The following is a 21,501-nucleotide window of genomic DNA, read 5'->3' as shown; positions in this document are numbered from 1 at the left end:
TCAGAAATTATTTATTGGCTGTCTAGTCATCCCTGCCATTTTTATTGGCTGTGACACTCATGACTCATTCTATTTTCAGTAGTATAAATTAATCATCCTCTTCCCCCACTCACCCCATATTTGTGAGCACCTTCAGAGACCTCTCTTCCCATTTCCCTCTCTTCCAGAGAGCAAAGCCTGTGAACCTTGGGTACCAGGTTCCTCTTGCAAAGGTGGTTGCCCTTTCCCCTGGCCCACTTACAGCTTGCATCTATCTTTCTCTCTCCTGTTTACTCAATATTTCTTCCTTCTGTATTTCTACTTGCATATTACGGTGGAACAAGGAGCCCCTCTGAGCTTTCTTGATTATAGATGGAAATAATGACAACATCTGCTCCATGGGGTTATTATATAGTAGAGAAAGCTTCTAACACAATGCTGAGAAAACTCTTTTTTTTTTTTTTTTTTTTTTTTTTGAGACGGAGTCTCGCTCTGTCGCCCGGGCTGGAGTGCAGTGGCCGGATCTCAGCTCACTGCAAGCTCCGCTTCCCGGGTTTACGCCATTCTCCTGCCTCAGCCTCCGGAGTAGCTGGGACTACAGGCGCCCGCCACCTCGCCCGGCTAGTTTTTAGTATTTTTTAGTAGAGACGGGGTTTCACAGTGTTAGCCAGGATGGTCTCGATCTCCTGACCTTGTGATCCGCCCGTCTCGGCCTCCCAAAGTGCTGGGATTACAGGCTTGAGCCACCACACCCGGCCTGAGAAAACTTTTTAAAGGTGTTAGCGATTTCATTTAGTTCCCTCTCTCTATCAGTTTTGGCAATGAGTCTTTACATTAAGCATAGAGGAAAGAGGGAAGTCCTTGTGGTCAGACTGACCTGGTTTCAGTGTCTTCATCATGTGCTGTCTACAAGAACCTGGAGCAAATTATTTACCTCCCTAAGCCTTATTTCCTCATCCATAAGCCCTTTCAGGGCTATTAAAAGAGTTAGAGGTTCTCTGGGTAAAACATGTAGCACATAGTATTTACACAATAATGGGTTCTTTTAATAAAAAATCCACATTGTCTGTTCCCTCTTCTAGAGTAAGGAAGATGAGGGTCTGAATTTGAATATGCCAATTCCAAAAAAAACTTTGGGTAATAAAACACCAACCTGGCATCCTCTGGACCAAGGAGAGGTTGAAATTTGGTGTTTATTTGGCTCTTACATGTGATGATTTTGGGAGGCTTTGGGGAAAATGAGTGCCAAAAAGGCTAGAGAGTCTTTTTAAAAAATATATTTTAGTCGAGTTAAGACTAACAAGTGATTGAATTTCACGTTGTCTAAAAGCTTTCAAACTTGTTTTTGGCAATGACAATATGTAAGAACACCTCTCCTTTCTCTCTTCCTTCTCCATTTTCCTCTCCTCTCTTTCAGGTTTTATTTTTGTTTTTTTCCCCCATTCTCCCCTTTTATTGTTCTCATTCTCCGAAATATGGCAGCTACTTTTGTTTATCTGGGTCACTGAGAAAATCACCAATTGGCCCATGATTACTTTGTAATTCAGCTCCATTCTTTTTCTTATATTAATGAAAATAATTATTGCTATTTTTGTTAATAATAATAATGGTAATTATCGTTTATTGAGTGCCTTTCCTTTATCTGTGCTAGGCATATTTAGCAAATGTTAGCTCTGTTAGTCCTCATGACCATCCTTACAGCAGGTGGTGTCATTACCGCTTTGCAATTCAAGAACTGAAGCAGAATGCTTTAGTTATTAGCCACATTCTTGCTATTAAGTGGGTTACTGTCTACAATTTTGATGACATGAGAAATGGGAAGTCATACATTTGAATAGTATAATTTTTTTGTAGTCTGAAAAATATATGTATAAATTCTCCCTCTAAAGAGATTTGAGGTGGCTAATAATAATATAAGAAAAAGTGGTACAAAATAGAAAAAAATCAGAATGGAGTGAAAATAATGATAGGATAACTGAGCTGAAGCTAAGAACTTTAGAGAACCTTTAGAGAATTCATAATTACTAATAAATTTGTTTCCAAGCTTCCTAGTGGCCAAAGACAGAGCTTGATCAAGATTAACTGAGTAGAACAGATAAAAACTTCACTGCTGTTCAAGGGAAGTAGAACTTTTTCTAACATTGGGGGTCTGAGAGAAATTAATCCTAGATGATCAAGGGTAGACAACATAAATTATTTAAAAGTATGTCCTATTAAATTTAGTTATAATTTTGAATAAAATTTTAATTTTAAAATAGTTTTAGGATTATAGAAAACTTGTGAAGACATTATAGGATTCCCATATACTTGATATCCAGTTTCTCCCATTAATATCTATATTATTATGATACATTTGTCATAATTAATGGACTGATATTGATATATTGTCATTAGTAAAATTCCATACTTTATTCCAATTGTTTTAGTTTTTACCTAATGGCCTTTTTACCATATTACATTTGGTCACGACTTCTCAGGCTCTTCTGGCTAAGATAGTTTCTGAGTCTTTCTTTCCTTTCAATACCCTTGATAGTTTTGAAGTGTATTGATCTTGTATATTGTAGGATGTCCCTCCATTGAAATGTGTCTGATGTTTTTCTCATGGTGAGACCTGAGTAGTTTTTTTTCTGGGAGGAAGACCACAGAGATAAAAGACCTTTCTCATCATATCAAACATACACACTCTTAGCACAACTTATCACTATTGATGTTCGACTTGATCACCTGGCTGAGATATTGTTTGTCAGATTTCTCCACTATAAAGTTACTCTTCCACCCCCACCATATTGTACCTTTTGGAAGGAAGTCACTATGCGCAGCCCACACATAAGGAGTGGGGAGTAGTTGTGCTTCATTTTCTTGAGACTGTAGTATCTACATATGTTACTTTGAATTATTCTTTATGGGAGATTTGTCTTGTCTCAGTTCACTATTTTTATGGCTTTGAACTAAAATAAATTGTTTACAAGGCTTCTTATGTGCAAATAAGAGACACTCTGTAAGTTTGGTTTACAGGTTAAATGTTACAATTTCTGAGACATTTCTGTGGCATATGCGAAAACAGGGTTGAATTCCTATAATCTTAGGTTTATTTTTTCTTATATTTCTTTATATTAAACTTACATATTCTACTTATTCATTTTACTTTTCCTCTCCCCTCCATTATAGTGCACAATTCTGTGTGGATTGTTAGTAAATATTCTACCTTTTCCTTTAAAGAGATGAATTTATGGCTTTTAGAAACTGAAGTCCCTTTAAAATAATTATTATGTTGCTGATTTCTGTGGTTCTCTGTGTTTTGGATTTTTAAAGGATATTGTTGTATTGTTATTCATCTTGTGGGTTTTTACTAATCTGTCAGGAGGTGATTATGTTGGGTTGTTGATCGTTTTCTAAATATAATTCATAGTATCTCAAATACAGTACCATTATTTAGACTCTTATGCTACTGATTTTTCTTTTGTTAATAAATTGGAAATATGCTTTGTACAACTTACTTTTTTACTTAATATGTTGTATTTTTCATATTAATATCTAAAAATATTTTTGACATCTGTATAGTATTCTATCCTATATCAATATTAATTTTGTCAAGGGTTTGGGCTTGACGTGGGATCTTATTTTAATTTGTATTTTTGATTATTGAATGCGATTAATTTTTCTTATATTTATCAACCACTTATGTATGTCATTGTCAGTTACTAATTATGACAATTAGTATTACGTATTTCAGTGATATTTATGTCAATTGCTAATATTTGTACTGGGAGTTCAGTGTTTTCTTTAATTTTGGTGAGAATTTTTAAAAAATTTTTTTGCAGTATAATTTCCAGAAAAATTTAAACCTGCAGAAAACTTGAGAGAAGGGCATATTGAACACCCTTATACCTTTTACCTACATTAATCAAATATTAACATTTTATTACTTTTGTGCTCTCTAGTGCACACCTTACCTACCTCTGACACAGACATGTGATTATTTTGCTGAATCATTTGTAAATAAATTGGAGATCTCACAGTATTCTCCACCTGATCACCCAATAGTAACAACATTTTCCTTTATAACCACAACATCATTGTCACACTTAAGGCAATTAAAATTAATCCTCTTAGTCCCTTACAGGTATCCCTATTGTTAAGGATTCAGAGGGCCTCTCACTTTTTCTTGCCATTGGGGTTCTGACTGATAGAGACTACATTAAAAAATATTAGCTAAATAAGGAGTGAAAAGTTGTCTTATTATCTCAGAAAATACTCTTTAGCCTCTAGTGTCTGGAACTTCTAATATACTAGACAGATAATACAGCTCAGAAGTGCGGTTAAACCCTGTCTGCATGTCAGGGCTATGTGTACATACATAGGAGTTAGGGCAAGAAAGAAGACCCAATTTGCCAACCCTATCTCAAGTCTAGCAACTTTGCAATATGAATCCAGACTTGCTTGCGTATGATTACCACGTGGCAGTGGGAAGCCATGCTGGTCAACACTTGGGCATAGGAAGTGAAAGTGTGAGCTCATTATTATCACCTTATCTTTAACACAGTGACCCTTAAAATGTGGCTTAACGTATTCCAGTCTCTTAATGATTACATGAATTTCCCCTTCCCTCTTGGAGAAAATTGAGTAAGAGGATGGGGTGCAAAGTCAACTCTGTGTCCTCTGGTGCTTCTCTGAGTGGAGAGAGGAGGTCGGGTGGAAGTCTCATTCTCCCCAGAGAGTGGAGGCAGCAGCAGGAGAAGAAGGGAGAAACTTGCACATTAATACCTGCCTGTGACTACAGTCCACATCCCTTCCTTGGTGCTTGGCCTCTTCATCTCCTGTCTCATTTGTTTATCTAAGAGTTGATTTTTTTAGAAAACAGCTTCAGATATATATAGTATACATATTTACATATAATTCACATACTACACAATTCACTAAAGTATACTATTCAATGATTTTTGGAGATTACATTACTTAGTTTTATTAATTTTAATAATACATACAGCATAAAATTTGCAATTTTAATTATTTTCAGGTATATAATTCAGTGTCGTGAATTACATTCCCCATGGTGTGCAGTCATTACCACTATCTATTTCTAAAACTTACTTATCACCCCAGACAGAAACTGCTACCCATTAAATAATAACTCCCCATTTCCCCCTTTACCTATCCACTCTTTTTTTTTGAGACAGGGTCTTGCTATGTCACCCAGACTGGAGTGCAGTGGTATGATCTTGGCTCACTGCAGCCTCCACCTCCAGGGTTCAAGCGATTCTTCCACTGCAGCCTCCTGAGTAGCTGGGACTACAGGTGCACACCACCACGCCTGACTAATTTTTGTATTTTTAGTAGAGATGGGGTTTCACCATATTGGTCAGGTGGGTCTTGAACTCCTGACCTCATGAACCGCCCGTGGCTGAGTGAGCAGATAAAAACTTTACTATTTTTATTCCTCCCTCTCCCCTCTTAACCTCTAATCTACTTTATGTCTGCTATGAATTTGCCTATTCCAGATACCCCATCTAAGTAGATTTATATAGTATTTATGCTTTTGCGTCTGGCATATTTCACTTAACATAATGTTTTCAAGGTGTGTCTATGCTGGAGCATGTGTCAGCCTTTCTTTTTTATGACTGAATAATTACATCCCATTGTGTGCATATTCTACATTTTGCTTGTCCATTCATCTGTTGATGGACCCGTTGGTGGACATTTGCATCGTTTCTACCTTTTGACTATTGTCAATGATGCTGTGGCAAACATTGATATATAAGTATCTTTGGGTCTCTGCTTTTAGTTCTTTTCGTTGTATATCTAAGGAGTGAAATTGCTGGTTCCATAGGGTCATTCTAAGTTTAGCTTGGTGAGGAACCACCAGATGTTTCCACCATGGCTGCATCATTTTACATTCCCACCAGAAATATATGAAAGTTCTAATTCCTCCATATCCTCCCCAGCTCTTGTTTCCCTCTCCTTTAAAAAAATTATACCCATTGTAGTAGATATAAAGTAGTCTCTTATTGTGGTTTAATAATTGATTTTTTTAAATACTATAAATCTGTGGAATGAAAGTAAAATTGATTGAATTTGTATCATTCTAGAAGTAACTTTTTTTGGCAAGGATTCCCCAGGGAATGTCATAAAATTAAAAATTAAAGGTGTCTGAGAGTGAGAGGGAGAAGCACAGTTACCTCTGATATGCTTGATGCTAAAGCTCCTTGATTTGCATGGTTTTATGGTTGTGTTGAAGGATGATTTCTCAGAACAGTGGTATTTAAAGCAGCTCTTCTAAATTCTAGGAAGGATTCAGTCATCCTATCTCACCAGTTTATTTTTTAGCATATTTGATAGTGCTGAGAAATAACCAGTAAATATTAGATATTCTTTACCGTTATTTTTGAGAAAGAAGCGTGTTTTCACTCTCTACAGAAGAAATATCCTTATCTCTTCACCAATGATAGTAGAAATAATAGAAATTTCAAAATAACAGTTACTTAAACACATAAGGGCTCATTCTTTTCTGTAAATAAATATAGATATATGGAGTCTTAGGCTACTGTGATGTCCCCATAAAGTCATCAAGGACACTAGCTTTTTTGACATTTTTTAGCCCTGAGTTCTATTTTCAGGATCACTTCATGGTCCAAGATGGCGGTTGAAGTTTCCATTATCAAGTCCACAGTCCATGTAGCAGGAAGAATGAAGTGGGAGTGGTGCATACAAAGGTTGTGCCTCACATTGGAGTAAACCTTCTTTAAACAACCTTCTTAGAAGATCTAAGTCATACTTTGTGCTTGTGTATTATCGACCAGCAGCTAGATTTATAATCAAACCGAGGTGAAAGGGAATCTGGGCAGTGTAGGCTTTTATCTGGGTGGCTTCCTATCCAAATATTGGGGGTTTCTAACTAAATAAAAACGTAGAATTGATATGGGGTGGGTAAAAAGACAATCAAAGTTGTAATTTCTCAGTAAATTACATTGACCAGTATCACAGACACAAATTTATAGTCCAATGACAGTCACAAGGAGAAGGGGGGAAGGTGGTGTACATGAGGGAGGTGGTATATAATCTGAGCAATGTAACTCACAATTTTCATCATTCATTAATTCATTCATTCATTCGTTCACTCACTTATTCCTTATATATATATTAGTAAAACATCTGTGAGGCATTCTCTCCCTAATCCAGTAATTGATAAGTACACATTTATTTGAATATTCAAAGCCATATAAGAGCCAAATAATCCTTAGTTCAAAGTTTTGCTCTGCCACTTTTAAGATAAATCCGAACTCAGTTAAATAGCTTGTGGATGGGGTGAGGAAGAGGGACCATTTAGAAACCGAGTAAACCTGTGGTTTGATGACCTTTTTCTCCACCTCCTCCCTGGTTTGGGGATTTGATTTAGGCTACCTGTGGAGAGTGTCACCAAATTAGGCGTCTCAGAGACATTACGGGTGTGAAGAAATGGGTAGGTGCCCAGGAGACTTGAGGCCAGCCCAGCCTGAGTTCAGAGGCTTAAAGTCCAAGGAGGGCGAGAGAGGATGAAACATGCTGGGTCAGTGGAGCTGGAGGCAGTGGGGGAGTAGGAAGGAGTAGGAGGGAGTAGGAGGCACTAACATCATGAGAAGCGTGTGTTAAGGCACAGGTTCTCAGGGACTGTGCCCTGCACTTGTACTCACTTGCCACATCACTGACTGTCCCTCTCTCTGCTACACTGAGGCAAAGTCTGAGGAAGGTTGAGCTTGCTTTTTTCTGTTTTCATTAGTAAAGCAAATCTGGATAGAAAAGGGTGAGAAGCCCCATCTCTGTCCTTTGGGGGAAAGGGTAAAACTGTGTGACCTCGACGATTATGATGTGCACCCCTCACTGAGAACCACTAGTCTGAATCTGTGCCATTTCTGTAAAGCTTTTTCCCCAGTTCTCTGCTGTGTACATCTAGACATGGATTTTATGTGGCTGAAAGATGATCTCTAGCATGACTGTCATTTTCCAACTGAGCAGCAATATAGCTTTTCCTTTACTGAACAATTTTCTGTGAGACCTTGAATCACTTTTGGAATTTAATTTCATTTGCTGTTTCAACATGATAAAGTAGAACTCTCTCTGAATTTGATTCCTCACTTACAAATAAATATGATACTATATTCTCTGTTGAAAATGTTTTGGAATTGTGAAGATGCTAGAGAGTTAGATCTCATTTTTCAGGGAACAGAACTGAAACTCAGAAGGGTCTCATTCTAAGGGTGAAGCCAGTGTGTGGAATAAGAGTTAAATTTTAAGGGGTACTTTCCTGGATCATGCCTTGCTCAGGGGTCCTTTTCCTGACCCAAGAAGGCCTCCCTCAGGATACATTGGGCATTTCAGTCTTTGTGAACTCTTAAATTCATTTCTTACCCAGGGTGGCTAACTCTGTCAGTGGACTATTTTGTGAACTTCATACTTTTGGAATATGTTATACTTATGTGATTCTTGGTAGCCTCAAGAACCTTGGTAGAGGTTCAGATCAGTCAATCTGGTTAAAGGTATCAGTATTCAGTCTTGGAATTCATGGCACTAGAGCTCTGAAGGCTTGGCGGTTTTCAGGACCTACATCACAAGATACAGAAGTGGTGTGGCTTTGAGCTTGAAAGACTCGTGTCTGGTCCAACCAGGTAACTTGGGGCCCCTGGCACCCATATCAGACTTTTCTCATCTGCAAAATGTGCTGCTTGGATTAGGTGATTCATTTAGTACTTCCCAGGCCCAAAGTTCTGAGTCTATAAGATGTGGTGGGGTTGACCAACATCTCCTTTTGGATTCTCCTTTAAAACTCATTCCTTTGAAAGGAGATTGCTAAAGTCAAACCTTAGAATCTAACCGTTTGGGCTATAATTTAATGTTAAAATGCTGTACCCTTTCCTTTCCTCCTTTTTCTCCTTTACTACTTCTATTTTGTTTCTTTTTTGAAAGTATACCTTCTTTTAAAATTTTTCTTCATTTTTCTTTCTTCTTCTCTGTAAATTATCAAGGGCCTTTGAAGAGAATTCTTAAATGTTAGTAAGAAATTGCAGTCGGGGAGCCCTTTGTTCCCAGATCATTTAGAAGATTGCTTTTCCTTTTGTTAAATACAAAAAATTGTCAACCTGTATTGTTAAAATGTGCCAAAAACTGCATTCACCAATAAAAAATGTCAGCTCTCATTATTGCCCAGATATTATTATTTTCAAAAGCGGAGCACTCTTGCCAGGCTTTCTAAACAATCTTCCGCTCATTCATCTTCCTGGTTTTGTTACATTTTGAACCTTTCTGGGTCTATATAAGGTGGCAGCCTGTCTTTTAAAAATTAATGGGTTCCAAATGCCATTCAAACCTATTTCCGTCCTTAACCTCCTCCTCTCCTCCCCAACCCTGTCTGTTAGGAGTCTTATGTTCTGTATAAATATTGAGCTGGAGATAGTTTCTAAAGAGGTGTTTGGACCTTTAATTAACATTGACAGCCTGTCTGCTTAGGATTTTGCTCTACTGTCTCCATGGAAAAGTCAGGTAGGTCAGTATGGGGGAGGAGGGACCTCTGCAGTGGATGTGTTCCTGGCGGCTGGCCCTAGAGACACTGCACTCTGAGCCAACCATGAAGTCATTTTGAATTTAAGGAGTCTTGCTAATCCAAGGCAATGTGTCTTAATTTGACAAAGTAAAGGCTGTCCGATAAGCAACCCTAACTATAAGTTCTGTGAAACGGGGTGTTTGTAAGTTTAGATTGTGCTAGAGAAATGTGGTGATGTAGAAGAACGGGCTCATTTTCTCCTGTTTACTCCCTTTCCCACCCCATCCCCCTCCTCTCTCCCTTCTCTCTTACTTACTTTGGCCCAAATCAGCCCTGCAGTCTGGCCTCTGCAGTGGCTTGATGTGAAATTTGAGAAACATATGTAGTTTTCTATTTCAGGAAAATGATCTCAGGGATTGAATGTGTTTTTTTGTTGGCTGTTAAGCTCTGATCTTGCCCAGTGTGGTTTTTTGATGATGGGAAAGAGGCTTCGAAGTGCTTTTTATCAGAATTTCATGTAATAAAACTTAAGGTTTGGTTTCTTTATTTTGGCCCCCAACCTCCTCCCAGGCTCAGGACACAATGTCGTCTGTTCTGTCAGAAGTGGGAAGAAGTACACATTGTTCATATTACAATCACTTCTTTGCTGCTTGCACACACATATATAAGAATGGTCACTGTGTCTGTCCTTCACAAAAGCTATTTTAAATGTAGTTCAGTGGAGGACCAAAGGTCTGCGTAGTGTCTTTTACAAAGGAAAAGGGATCCGTTAGGGGAAAAGTCTGCCTTTGTTTTGCCTTGGAAGGGCCAGTATTTTTCTTTGTTCTAGAGGTGAGTGCCAAGAATGGGTCTAGTGCCCTATCAAACAAACTTCATTAATCCAGCCCTGCAAAGGGTACACTGATCAGCTCCACTGCCACCTGTCAAGAGGAGGGCTGGGAGAGTTAGGCAAGTGGGCCAGGGCAAGGCTGGTATAGGGAGTGGCTAAGAGTTGGGAGACTGGAGATGGACTCATGGTGGACTTTTCTGTTAGCTTCCACGTGAGCTGCATGCCTGTTGCCTCTGAAGGTCCGCATCAGAATAAGGTATGGCTCTAGCCCTCAAGGAGCATCTAGGGTAGTGGTGGAAAAGGTTCCATGAGCTGTGAGTGTCTGTTACACGTGAGCCTCTTGAAGACAGTAGCATGTCTCTTCATCATTTTTGTCTCCAGGGAATACTTGCTCAATTAATAAGAGAATGATGTGCTATGATGGAGGTCTCCACAGGATATGCAAGGATGCAGAGAAAGTATCTACCTACCCCAGACTTGGGATGGGGTGAGAGGGAAGAAGGAGAAAGTGCAGGAAAGGCATATCCAGAAGGAAGAGAACTCATATTTCTGGGCATTGTGCATGTTGTCCTATTTGATCCTTACAGTGTTTCCTTTTTACAGAGGAGTAGACTGAGACCCACAGAGGTCAAAGAATGCATTCAAGTTCACACAGTTACTGAGGAGCTGAGAGGCTGGATCTGGACCTAGGTGTGCATGACTCCCAGGTCACTTGCTGTGGCCTATGTTTTTAGCAGAGGAGAAAGGATGAAAACCCTAGTTCTTCTCACACTACACTCATCTCTGCCCCCTTTTTTGTCCCACAGCGAATGGACCAGTTTCCTTTAACTTTAACATCTGGTCTTTATCAAAATGTTTTGGAAAAGTTTGAGAGATTGTCAGGCAAGGGAGAGGCAGAGATGGGCATCTCATGAAGTGAATGCAGCAGTGTCTAGGCTTCAGGGCCCTTCACTTGCACAGGGAGTTGTAGAATGTTCCAGGTGGGGAGGGGTTGCAATCAGAAAGCATTTCTGTATAAACATTTCTGATCTCAGATAAAAGGGACCTACATCCTCAAAGCTCAAGGTATTTGTGTTCAAACTTTTTTCTTACTGTAAATAAATATTCACTCTTGTACTTAATCTCATATTCATAATCATATTCCTTTTCTTAAAGAGCCTTTACATAACAGCTTCAGGCCCTATAGAATCTGAGAGCATCCTTCATGGAGGAAGGATAGGAGACTCGAGGGTGAGCGGTTGAACTTTGGCTTTGGTGTAAAATGCCCACCCTGGGACTTATTGTGTGACCTTGAGCAAGTTACATACCATTTCTGCACTTCATTGTCTTATTTATATTTCATGGGCTTGTTGCGGGATTGAACGAGTTCATGTGTATAAAGCTCATAGTACAACCTGCTAAGGACTCAACATTAGCTGTTCCTGCTGCTGTTTTTATTATTCGTTACTGGCTTATAAGATCCAGGCAAATGGAGCTAAATACCATTGTCTACCATTAAAACATTCACCCTCTGGAGGGCATAGTGCAAGGGTAACTTTAGATTTGCACTGAAAAACCCATGGACTATTACTTTGCATATTTATTTCCTTACCATCTTCAACCCCTATCCAGACAGCTCCAAATGCATATTATTGAGAAAACTGGTGGTATTTTCACAGCACTGAGACTAAGCTTATCTCCTTCTGGTCCTTATCACTCACCAACCTTTCAGCCACATCAGACATCTCCCCAATCTCTGGGCAAGCCAGGCCTTTTCATGTCTTCTTGACTTTGCACATACCGTTTCCTCCCTGCAAAGTATCATTCACCCTTTTTTCTTCTTGGCAACGGCTACACCCTTCAACACCCAACTTAAATGTGATATTATTTGTGAAGCTGTTCAGACTCTTTTGGGCAGTTACATACTCCTGTTTCATTTTTCCTGTAGTTCTTTAAGAACTTCTCTCATTGCACTGTAATTATTTCTTGACATATATTTTTCTTCTAACAGTCTAGGAGGTCTTTGGATGAAGATGCTACAGTCTATTCACCTTTATATCCCTGGTGCAGAGTGAGTGACACGTGTTAGGTGTTGAGAAATCTGAGAAATTGACTGAAAAGAGTTATTTTTTTCATACCATTATATTTTAAAAGTCACAATAGTTTGTTCCAGAAAAGTTATATTTTTCCCTTGGTGTATATTCTAATTTAAAAGGTGTTTTTAATGCCTGATTGATCTCCAATCTGTTATGACTTTGTAGCAGTTTCTTTGTTTCCCTACATTCAGCCTTCTGATTTAAGCAGATAATGCTTGGAAACACCTGTTTAAGTTGTATCTTCTTTGCTAGTTGTAACTTCATGAGTGCAGGGACCATATAGTTCTGTTCGCGGCTCTGTCCCCAAGTCCTAATACAGCAGTTGACAGTTCTAGAGGTAGAAGAAATTATAATAATAATAATAGTGCTTGTATTTTATACTTAACAGAGCACTTAACATGTGCTGGCCACTATTGTGAGTATTTTAGATATATATTAACCCCTTCAGTCCTCCCGATATCCTTATATGTATCATAATTATCATTTATTTTCTACAGATAAAAAGACAGTCTCAAAGAGGCTAAGGAACTTGCCCGTGGTCACACAATGGTTGGCAGAGTTGGAATTTTAACCTGGGCAGTCTGGCTCCCGAATTCGGGCTGTTTACTGTAATGGTTCACTGCCTTGATTAGTACTAATTAGCTTAGTACTTGTTTGTTAACTAATTATTAAAGGAATCCAGCAGAGACCTATTTCTCTAATGTAAAGAGTTCATTTATTAGGCCAATAACCTCCCTAAGCCGGTTGTTCAGGAAGTATGGCCTTCAGATGAGCAGCATGAGGAGCATCACTTGGAAATACATTGGAAATGCAAATCCTGTGGCCTCACTCCCACCCTACTGACTCTGAAACTCTTGGGAGTGGGACCAAATTATTTGTGTTTTAAAAAACCCTCCAGAAGAATCTGATGGATGCTAATGTTTGAGAACCATTGACCAAGACTCAGCCATTTTCTCTGGAATTTTACCCCCGATTTTTGCTTTTCTTAAGAAGTCATAATTTTGTGTATCTCACTTTTGCATACCCCTGATTTTTGTGACATTAATGTGGGGACTAAGCTCTAGCCTCAGTGAATGTTTTTGCCAAGGTTTCTGAGAAATTTTGAAGGTTTCAGGTGTGTCTGTAGCTTGACAGTGTTTGTTTCTTTTGATTTTTTTTTCCCCCCGATAGCTTTTAGGATCAGGAAATTTAAAATATATAGTACCTCCTCCATTCAGCCCTGCTGTCTCAGATTCCCCTAATTGATGAGTGAAGAAGGAGCCCAAAGATGCAGGGGTAGCAGAAAGGGGAGGTAGCAGAATCAGTGAGTAGGGAATCAAAGTTTGATGTTATCACACTTCCTAGAAATGGCCTCAGGTCCTTTGGACTGTTGGTTGACAAATGGTAGAAAAAAAGGACACTGGACTTCAAACTGGACTTGAAATCCCAGTTCAGTCTCTCTACCTATGTGATTCTAGGAAAGTAATTTTTCTGAGCAACAGTTCCCTCATCTTTAAAATGGGGATAATATTACTAACATTTTAATGATGTGAGAATCTATGGAGATGCATGATGAGCACTCAATTCATGCTAGTTATATCTGTACTGAAGGAAGCTGTAAGAGATAGAGTTAGTCACTAGCATATTTACCAGCGAGTGTTCTTAAGAAATGGATTATAGATTTTGCAGAGCAACAAGGAATCCACAGTACTCCAAAATGGCTGGTATTCCAAGGATTGAAATTCTGGGAGGTTCAGTTGCAGAGAAAACTAGGCACCAGTTTGAATGCATTATGTCTTAAATCTGCTTTTTTTATGAAAGGTATCTAAAAGTGATTTAACAATGTCAGGATTTAGACTTAAGTTTTTTTTTCTGTTAAAGAGGCCATTGCTGAAAGTCAAGACCCAAGGACTGTACAAATATTGATGCAACTGTCAGAGATACATGGTATTTGACCTTCTATTAATAAAGACAAATTATTGCATTTCTGTGATATTTGAGTCTGCAGGAACTTCCTTTAATTCCACTTGTATTCCATTCCACAGCTACCAGCACTGCTGGGACAAGGGACGTGGCATTATGTTCCTGATTTACGAGGTGGAATATTAGTCTGATTTACTAAACTGAAAGTCAGTGCAGGTTCAGATAACAAACAACATAGTGAAACTTCCTGAATGACAGCCACAGAAACAACTCATGTATTTGGTGGTATCACAATAAGTTTGGCTAGATTTATCCACAGACTAGAATACAAACCATGGAGGAAAGAAAGCAGGTAAGCACAAGTAAACAGAGGGCAAGGCAGATACTAGTGGACTATACTGGTCGTAGGAGGACTTTGTGGAAGGTTTTTTTGCGGACATCTGCAGGGCTTAGGCAGTGAAGTGTTCGTTATGACTATTTGCCAGCACCATCCCACTTCACAGGTGAGTGGTTCCTTTTCACCAAGATTTTAATGGCGGGTTGTGCCCCATAAAAGGGCAGGGCGGTATACCCTGTATTAGTTAAAAAAAGGTCTCAGCCTACACAGGGCAGCGTTTTTATTTTTTACCCTTGCCTTTGCTCATTCACAGAGAGTACTTCGGAATCAGCTCATCTAAGTCTCAGACTTCAAAGGGAGCTCATTCCTGTTTGACAATAGTCGTATCCATTTTGCCAACTCTTTGACCTTTGAAATGACATATACTCAGTCAGGTCTGACCTGTCAGCTGTCTGTAAAAACCCATCCAGATCAAGAACTTGCTATTTTCAAGAGCACATCTAAAGGATGGGGGCCCTTCTAATTTTGTTTCCCAGGACTTGTTTTGGGAGAAGCCAGCTGCTTCTTCTGGTCTTAATGAGATGGGATTGTAGATGGGTTGAGTCTGTGAGGCCTCAACTTACATGATGACCCTGTGTCCTTTTATTATAGGTTGCACATGTTTTAGCCACTCATGGCAGCATTTTTCTCCAGCTACAGTCAATTTTGTCTAATTGTTGATCATTTTACTGGAAAAGGTTTTTTTTTTTTTTGAGACAGAGTTTCACTCTGTCACTCAGGCTGGGTGCAGTGGCACAATCTCAGTGCACTGCCACCTCCGCCTCCCAGGCTCAAGCAATTCTCCTGACTCAGTCTCCTGAATAGCTGGGACTACAGGTGCATGCCACCATGCCTGGCTAATTTTTGTATTTTTAGTAGAGATGGTGTTTCACCATATTGGCCCGGCTGGTCTTGAACTCCTAATCTCAAATGATCCGCCCGCCTCGGCCTTCCAAACTTTTGGTATTGTAGGCATGAGCCACCGTGCCTGGGATGTAAAAGTATTTTTAAAAAGTGTTTACAGAGGCCATTTGCTATGGGAAAATGGGATATGTTGACCTCCCTGCTTACATCCATTTGTGGGCTTTTGGTTGTGAGCATCAGTTCATATGCCGTTTTTGGGACCACTCTTGGGTATACTTTAAATAATTCAGATGTCGAAATTTTTCAGAATGAAAAAGAAAATCTAGAGAGAAGTCCAATTTAATTATACTAGAACCTGATTTGCTGATTAAATTGTAAAATTCCTAATTGTAACTTGGTCATGTCTTTGCAAAATAGTAATAATAATATTAACTTCTATTTATATAGTGCCTGTCTTCTCAAAGAACTCAAAGCAGTGTTCTTTTCTGTTATTCCCAGAACATGTTTGTGGTGATGTATGTGGCTTCAAAATGTGGATATATCATTATGAAAGATAAATGCACGTGGTGATGGTATTTATTAGAATCATATGTTATTGGAAGTACCTGACATTGGGTGTAAAGGAAGCTTGGTCAAGTTTCCAATAGAGATTTACAATTGGGCCTCTTTGTGTCTCAGTTTCTTCATCTATATAGTGGGGATAATAGTTCCTATTTTATAGAGTTATTGTGATGATTGATTGTGTTAATACATGTAAAACATTGACACAGTAATGCTGGGATAGTCCTCAATAAATGCTATTGTTTCCATTGGTTTTACAATCAGTCTAATAAATATGAGTTTAAACCCCTCTTTGTCCCTGGCTTGTTGTGTCATCTTGGGCAATAACAGTAACAATCAACACAAATGCTTTTTATTGAATAATAGCTTATATGTCAGGCATTATATTAGGCCCAGGATATAATTATTTATCACTTATTCCTTTAACTTTCTTAAATAGGTATGATTATACTCATTTTATAGATGAGTTAGGTAAGGTTTAGAGAAGTTAAGAAACTTTCCCATAGTAACAGAGTTAGATTACTGGCAAAGTGGACTCTCTGAATTCTTGTTTTTGTACCTACTTAGGTTCCCCTGAACCACAGTTTTATCATTTATAATAGGGATGACAATAGCTCTTTGTAAGGAATAAATATTGTACATAAAGTACCTAGCACTTACTGTGCATTCTTGACATGATATACAATGATATTATTATCCTCTCCAATTAGAACTTTCCATATAATAGAATTTTTTTCTTTGTGTTCCTTATGCCATGCATATATCTTTAGAGATTAAAAGACAGTTCTTAAGAATGGATTCTTGCATTTCTGAGAACTTCAGAATCACACTTGTGATCTGGTGCAGTGTATATACACTCAGGTATTGATGTGTGTATGTGTACTTTCCATTCCGTTGAGTCTAGAAGTGTATAGATGCTCAATCTGTTTGCTTTGTAAGGAACATCAAAAATGTTCAAGATCGTGGATGGACTTGAACATGAAAACGCCTTGGCCTCAGAGTTTTGCTTTTATGTTTGTTCTCAAAGTTGTTGAGGAAACTGATTTAGTTAAAGCTAAGTGTTTAGAAACCAAGTGTGTTTTGGATGGTAAGGTGGAGTCAGCATTATATATATTAATACATTGTTGGTACCAGAAACAGCAACAATCCCTTAGACTGGTGTGTGCAGATATAATAAATTTCATGATGTTTCAGCCTATATTTTCTGCCTTAATAAGTGAGAGCACTGCAGAATTGGGCTGCAGGCCACTGCCCCATTTCTTCTTTTGTAGTCAGATCTTCCATGTGAATGATAAACACCCACTCCTTTCATTTATTCACCCATTCACTCTTTAACCTCCTGCAATATAAGCTGCATGCTTACCACCTACCTTAAAGAACACCAGTGATTTCTTATTGTGACTTATGTCATAAATATGTATTCTAGACATGACTTCTCACCTGAATATCAGTGCCATACCCTTCATAGCCTCAAAGCTTTAAGGAAATATCCTCTTATGGCATACTTTAAAATCTGTAATTTTAAAGTAAGCACAAAGTATGTTTTGAAAGCTTCATTTTTTTCCTCTAACAATTCTGTTTTTTTTTTATTCTATATATTTTGTTAAGTTTATATCAGGATGATTTCTCATTAATGTTCTTGTAACGTAATTTTGGAGTTTTCCTTATGCAATGTGGAAATAGTGAGGTTGACATTCTGCTTTTAACTCCTCTTTATAAACTATGAGGAATTCCCAAATAGAATGTTTTCTTGAAAGACTCTTGACATAAGTAGAACTAAGTCAAATATGTTATATAATTATTTTTATTTTTTGAGGCAGGATCTTGCTCTGTCACCCAGACTGAAGTGCAGTGGTGTGATCGTGGCTCACTGCAGCCTTGAACTTCTAGGCTCAAGCAATCTGCCTGCCTCAGCCTCCCAGAGTGCTTGGGACTAAAGGCATGAGCCACCAGCCTTGGCCTCTGTAATTTTTATTTATTATTTTATATATGTTATGAGTATGAGAACTAAGCAGTTCCATAAAGGTGAGAATTATCATATCTCATTTTAGTAGTATTTTGCTTTGTATTATTTGATGTTTTATAAAAATTCATAGTCTCAAAAAATATACAGTGTTCTTCCTCAAGTAGCTAATATTCTCTTTCTTAGTGTTTGGTTTAACTATTAATCTTATCCTGTTAAATTATTTTAAATTTCTTAATAATTGGCACATAATAACAGTTTTTAATGTCAGCCTTAATAATATTTTTCTTTCATAATATTCAACTAAGGGCTACATCTTCAATATATAAAGCCCATAAATAGGTTTTTTCACCCTAGGTTAGATCTAAATTGCTTACCTGTATTTGGAAGTAAGTATTATGTTATTAACAATAAATTCCAAACTGCTTTGTATTACTGACATTGTAACAATGTCTTGATATGATGGAGACCCTTGCTATCACATTGTCATTGATCATGCACCTTGGTCATGCCCATGTTGAAACAGGCAATGCCAAAGACAGGCCAAAGACGAAATTGGTAGTGATTTTGGCGAACGCTGTTGCCATGTTAAACTTGAGTATATTTCTTGTTGAACCCCATTTTGGAGATTTGGAAAATGTTGAGAGGCAGAGATATTAAGTAACCCTGCCCAGAGTTGAATGGTTAATAAGTCCTTGCCAGGATTTCAGTGATACAACTCATGCTTTTAACTACTACAGTCTTGTAAGCCACAGAACAAGTATTTGCCAATTAACCTAATAAATTCCCTCAAGGAATTGATTCTAGCAATGGAGATGAATAATCAAGTCATAAATCATGACTCAGTGTGAAAAGTCTTGTGATTAAGGAATGAACAGTACAGTAAAGGAAATGTGAGGAGCAGTGAATTGTGGTAGGATTATGGAGAGGAGGAGGAAGGAATGGGGGAGAGTGGAGCCTCAGAGAGGGGCACCAAGACTGGGACCCAGGCCTTTCTTCCAAGGTACCACAGCGTTCTGTGTTTGCCCTTGTCAGGGGCATACTCTTCAGTGTTTTGATTTATTTACTTGTCCTTACCTCCCACGAGGCTATAAGCTTTCTAACAGTAGAGGTAAATCGTGTTTCTTTATCACTTAGTGCAGGAAGTGGTAGCTAATGTGTGGGGGCGAGTATAGTGGACAGGTGAAGTCAGGACATGATGGACAAAAGCATGAACATGAAAGAAGGTGTGAACATTCATTGCCTCTTTAGGAAATGGTTGATAGTGTGGAGTGGACAGAGCACGGACATGTAGCTTGGGGTATTGTGAAGGGATGGGTCAGCCATGTATACTTATCTGCCATGGTAAAAAGTGATATTAGATTCCTGAGTGCATGACATTCCCTAGTGCATCTTCATGTCTTTAAGGACAAAGATGTAGGACCAAGAGCAGGCTACACCACAGGAGTTAAAAAGATCTGTTTACATATTTGACCTCTGCTAATTATCAGCTGTGTGATAGTAGGCATGTCATCTGGCATCATCTTGTCTGTTGCATAGTAGACATTTGGTAAAGATTTGTTGAATGGATTAATTAATATAATTATATGTTTTTACAGGCTCTGAAGAATTTGAGATACAACTATGTAAAAGAGTTACTATGTATTGGTACATATTGCTTAGTACTTGGAATAAGCTTGTTCATTACTAGCTAAGCAGGAAACAAGGCTTAGGGATTTCTAGGCATTAGGGACACTGAGCCTTGAGACAGGGTAGCAACTCTGTGGTTCAGAGTGACTGGTCCACCAGGAACAGAAACAACCTGGTATTGGGATGTGAGGGAGTGACACTCCTTGGGAGGATTATTTGGCAAAAAGAAGTAAGATTCATAGGGGCATAGGGTCATGGAAAAGGCTTCATTCTTAGTAGAGCTCTGGAGTACACATCAAGTCTGGGTGAAGATGCTTATTTCCCTGAGAGGGCAAGCATCAGGAAAACCTGGGTGTGGGGGCCCTGGGCTCCTGAGGCCCTGGACTCATTGCTAGGATACAGATCGCACTGTCAAGCCCAGACTGTCACATGTGATTCTAAGCCTGTTGTTTTGTTGCTTGCCATGGTCTGGATGGGGTCCCTCTTAAAGGTTGTAGAGTTGTGGCAGAAAGGGACACATTTTGATAGTCAAAGAGTAAAACAAGCTATGAAGCTATGAGTTACTAGTGTGTTGGATGCTTCTGAAAGAGTTTGACAAGTGCTCTTTGAGTTTTTTAATTAAATTACTTTTTAATTTTTCCCTTCCTCTCTATAAACCATACCAGAGAAGGTAACATTTTTCTCTATACTGACTTTGACAAGCCTAGACCATGCTCTGTCTATGTCCCAGTGTACAAATGTAGAGAACCCATTCATTTCTTTGCTCCTCACGTATTTAGTAAAGTCTGGCTATGTGCCCTGCGTTTAGGGGACACTGAGCAGAAAGCAGGCTCCTCCAGATGATCACATTGCAATATAATTAGCACCATAACAAAAGTCTGGCAGATTCTAGTCTGAAGTAGCAAAAGGAAGAGCAATCAGGTCTATCCAGGGAATGAGGAAAGACCTCACAAGATAGGAAGTGACTGAACTAGGACTTGAAGGATGAGCAAGAATCTGCCAGGTGGATATGGGGGTCACCTGGCAAAAAGACAGCATATGGGAAAGCAGAGGCATGAAGTCCTTGGTGCATCCACAAAGCGTTAGGCACGAATCTAGCCAGATCACAGGTCATGTGTTGGGGAGCATTTAGAGAAAAGAACACAAAGTCCTCACATGCTTTACTCAGGCTTTGGGCTTAAGGAGTGTTTCTGGTGTGGGCTCTGGAGCCAGACTGCATAGCTGTAAGCCCTGGCCTCTCTACTTCACACCTCTGTAATCTCGGACAAGTACCTCAACTTTCTGATTTTCAATTTCCTCATCTCAGATGATAGTAGGACATGCCTTGCAGGGTGGTTGTGAGAACTTGAATAACAATATAAAGCACTTCAAACAGTGTCTGGCACATCAGTTGTTATTAATAATAATTATATAAGATAAAATTATATAATTAATAATGATGATGTTTAATTTGTAACCTGTAGTCAAAAAGTAAAACCAAATACAACTTGCAAGGGAACTGGATGCTTCTGGAAGAGTTTGATAAGTGTTGTTTGAGTTTATAAAGTAAATTACCTTTTTTACTTTCCAGGTAAAAAAATATACCTTTGGGAGGGGAACACCACACACTGGAACCTGTCGGGAGGCGGGGCCGCGGGAGGGAGAGCATCAGGATAAATAGCTAATGCATGAGGGGCTTAATACCTTGGTGATGGGTTGATGGATGCAGCAATCCACTATGCACATGTTTTCCTGTGTAACACACCTGCACGGCATGCACATGTATCCTGGAACTTAAAATAAGAAAAAAATATATACTTTTTTTCTTTCCAG

The 21,501-nt window shown here is 38.7% G+C and overlaps 1 protein-coding gene across 10 annotated transcripts in view; it reads left to right on the top strand.

The window, feature by feature from the left end:
- Positions 1 to 21,501, top strand: part of FGGY (FGGY carbohydrate kinase domain containing) — a 447,226-nt gene that overhangs the window by 79,500 nt on the left and 346,225 nt on the right. The window contains exon 1 of one of the 10 annotated variants that reach the window (XM_030942916.1): positions 9,403 to 9,489. The exons of the other annotated variants lie outside the window; for them this stretch is intronic. The gene's annotated coding sequence lies outside the window, so the exon portion shown is untranslated. Of the gene's footprint in view, positions 1 to 9,402; positions 9,490 to 21,501 lie in introns of those variants that run through there. 10 annotated transcript variants of the gene reach the window in all.

The sequence above is a fragment of the Rhinopithecus roxellana genome, chromosome 12 (assembly GCF_007565055.1).
Source record: "Rhinopithecus roxellana isolate Shanxi Qingling chromosome 12, ASM756505v1, whole genome shotgun sequence".
NCBI lineage: Eukaryota > Metazoa > Chordata > Mammalia > Primates > Cercopithecidae > Rhinopithecus > Rhinopithecus roxellana.
This window is presented reverse-complemented; position numbering and strand designations above follow the sequence as displayed.